Source organism: Castor canadensis, chromosome 8 (genome assembly GCF_047511655.1).
Source record: "Castor canadensis chromosome 8, mCasCan1.hap1v2, whole genome shotgun sequence".
Classification (NCBI taxonomy): domain Eukaryota; kingdom Metazoa; phylum Chordata; class Mammalia; order Rodentia; family Castoridae; genus Castor; species Castor canadensis.
Genome location: NC_133393.1, coordinates 25993806 through 25997405, shown reverse-complemented (window position 1 = coordinate 25997405; position 3600 = coordinate 25993806). Strand labels below are relative to the sequence as shown.

Genomic DNA, 3600 nt, shown 5'->3' with positions numbered 1-3600 from the left:
TATCTCTCCAATAATCTCCAAGTGCGTATTTGTTACTTTTATGATTGGAAAGGTATTAGAAAACCTAATATCCAATTAAAATTTCCCTATTTGCATAGCATACAATTCAACTACTTGAAACATTCTCCAACATTTTGCAGAAAAATCATTATTCACATTATTCACAATTCTTTTGTGAATTGTTCTTTTGTGAACAATTTGTGACAAGTGAGTGATAAAGCGTACTTGGGATAAAGAGATTTTTGAAGACATGTCACCTTACAAGGCAAAAGTTACAATGAGATTACAGGTGTGCACCACCATGCCCAGATATTGTTTCTGCTTTCTTCAAGCCTTTCTTTGTCTATAAAATCAACCTCCTCTGCTCAAGCCTTAAGAACACTTATTCTTCTTTATGGAATGAAAGGTTGCCTGATTCTAGTATTGAAAACAAAGCCAGGCTGGGAATGTAGCACAACAGTAGAGCTCATGTTGAGTCCCGTGTTCAATCCCCAGCACCAAAAAAAAAGTCAATTAAGATAAAAAGTTATATAAAATAGGGTTGGATGCTGTAGGATAAGAGGAACCTTGCTCCTTAGAGCTTGGGAGGGGGTGGGTCAGAGGGTCAGAGGTTTCTCTGAGGAAAGAGTGGGCTCTTGCAGGGAGGGGACAAAAGGACTTTGCAGATATGACTAAGAATCAGGACCTTGAAATGGGGAGCTCATCCTGGATTAGCCTAGTGGGCCTAATTTAATCACACGAGTCCTTAAAAACAGAGAACCTGAAACAGAGAGAGAGAGAGAGAGAAATGTGTTGATGGAAAGAAGAATTTGAGAGATGAGAAATGTTGACTTTGAAGACAGAGGAAGGAGCCAAGAAATGCAGGCAGCCTCTAGATGTTGGAAAAATGCAATAGACAAGATTCATCCCAAAACCTCCAGAAGGCTCCCAGCCCTATTAACACCTTAACTTTAGCTTACTGAGACCAGTGTTGGGCTTGATGCATGGGCCTTGGGGTACTACTGTGCAAACCATAGCCGGGTTGCCTTTTAGTTGCTTCTGTGAAACTTGGGTAGGATATCTACACCATTTTAAGCAGCTAGCTTCTTTTGGGTGATGGGCTATGTGTTAAGATCAGTGAATCCATGGGCATAAACCACTTCCACATTTCCTTTACTGCAAAAGATGCGCTTTTGCAAAATGTAATTCTGCATGGAATGCCATGGTGATGGATAAGGCATTCTGTAAAGAAGCTTATAGAAGTAAATGAGCCATGGAAGGCAAATCCATCCTGGAGTCAGTGTCCATGATGGAAAAAGTTAACTCAGTAGGCCTGTGCTACTCAAACCCTGCATATTACCAAGAAGGGCCTGTTTTTTTAACTGGTCCTGGGTCAACTCCTGGGTACTGGGTGCTTGAAATGTTCTGATAAGAGTATTGTATATGCTGTGATATAAGGCTTAAAATAATATACTTAATATTATAAAATTATTATAAGCTTAACATTATATGCTATCTTAACATCTGGTAAAATTGGAAGGGCCTCAAATGGCCTAACTGCAAGCTCTCTTTCCCACCCTGCTCCTGTGATAAAGTCCCCTAACCAAATGACCTTCCTAACCAAAAGTGGCAACACAGTTCCTACTTGTCCTTGAGTAATGGGTTTCAGTTCCCTGACAACTTGAAGAATTATTCACACAAGTAAATCACATCTTCCACAGAGCCAGGGTATCTCACCATCTTCACACTACAAAGTCTGCCTCCCACAGCCACTGATTATTCACTTTTCCCACATACAGCTCCCATATGGCCCTGCATGGTCCATTTTCCCTGGGTGATGTGTATATGTGACTAATAAACTGCTGATGGACTTCTCTTTCCAGCATTGTGTATTTTCTCACCCCCATAACCCTAATGTGAGGATTTCTCACTTACCAACAGGGTGAATAAGAGTTGATCAAAACACATGCCTGGGATTCTGATCCGCACTGTGCCAGTTGCCTGGATGGTCTATACTAACACTGCATTTTTTAAAAATATGCAATGCTTCACAAATTTGCATGTCATCCTTCTATAGCAGCCATGATAATTTTCTTTGTATTGTTCCAATTTTAATATATGTGCTACTGAAGTGAGCACATGTGTGTTTTCCTGTGTTTTATAGAGGACAGTTGCTTTTCCTCTGGAGGCACACTGTATGATTGACCTTCAATAAAAACCCTGTACTCCTAGGCTCAGATGACTTTCCTTGACTGGTAACACTTTATACATTTGTCACACGTGTTGCTGCAGGAATTAAGCATGTTCAGTGTGACTGTACTTGGGTGAGCACTCTTGGAAACTTGAACTTCCAATTTTCTCTGGACTTTACTACATATGCCAGTTTCCTTTGCTGATTTTACTTTTATTGTATTTGTTTGTTTTGAGACAGAGTCTTACTATATAGTCCAGGCTGGCCTTGAACTCACAGTCATTCTGCCTCAGTCTCCTGAGTGCTGGGATTACAGTTGTTTACCACCATGCCTGGCTGCTTGTTTTACTTTGTATTACTTTGCTATGTTAATATATTGTATGTCATTAAATTAATAATAAATAATGTATGTCATTACATTAATAATAGTATTAACCCCTGTGGGCCATGTGGGGGTTGCATTTGAGAATAGTGACTGTGGGAGGAAGACTTTGTAGTACCAAGATGGTGGAGTGGCCCCTGGTTCTGGGAGAGGATGTGATTTACTTGTTTAAAGTAATTAATAGCTTGTTTAATGTGATTTATTTGTTCAATAATTATATTAATAAATCATAACTGTGAACATAACAATGTTTGGTTCTTGTCTTTCTAGTGAATCATCAAGCATGAGGCTTGTCTTATGGACTCCTACCATAGCATCTATCCCTGCAAGATCTAAGTGACACCCTTCCATGAAGAAAGGGGTCCAAGAGAATCAACCTATAATCCAGTATTTAGCTGGTCCCTCTCAGGAGTGATGCTATATTGGGAGCTAAGAGTTAGCTTAGAGGTTGAGAGCTTACTAGCTGGAGCTTTTAATATATAGATGTACATTTTTCTTGAGCCTGGTATAACTTTCATCCTTGCCACCATGGCCATTTTGTAAATGGGATCACTGATTAAAGCACAAGATAATTGATATTACAGGATGGATCATTATAATATATGCTGAGAGGTTCTTCCAGAGTCTCCTCCCCTCCAAAATTAGCACTTATTCCCCCAGCTGCTAAGAGTCATTGTGACCAATGATTGCCCTATGCTAAAGAGAGCTGTCTGGGTCACAGTTATGCCCCTTTCCTAAGGGCAGCCTGCATGTCATGACTGTCAGTATGGGGTTATAAAGACCTAGTCTCTTTGCCCCGACATGGGATAACTCTGCTGCACCATCCCGGATCCATAGCTGCTCAAGATAGTTGTGACTATCTTTGTCAAGACTGTATCACAGCCCAGCTTCTCCCTCTACTGAATCCTTTTTCCTTCACTTCTTCCAGTTACAGATCCTGAAAGTACTCCCTACTAATTTTCTCTTTGTTTCAGAGTCTGCTACTCAGAACCCATCTGGAAGAGGCTACCAAAAGTGGGATCTCAGAAAGCAGACTCTAAAATGGGAC

The 3600-nt window shown here is 40.4% G+C and overlaps 1 non-coding gene across 1 annotated transcript; it reads right to left on the bottom strand.

The window, feature by feature from the left end:
- Positions 1-2011: 2011 nt before the first annotated feature.
- On the bottom strand, positions 2012-2118 carry LOC141426058 (U6 spliceosomal RNA). Its single transcript, XR_012451167.1, has one exon. It is a non-coding gene; the product is annotated as a U6 spliceosomal RNA (small nuclear RNA).
- Positions 2119-3600: the final 1482 nt, after the last annotated feature.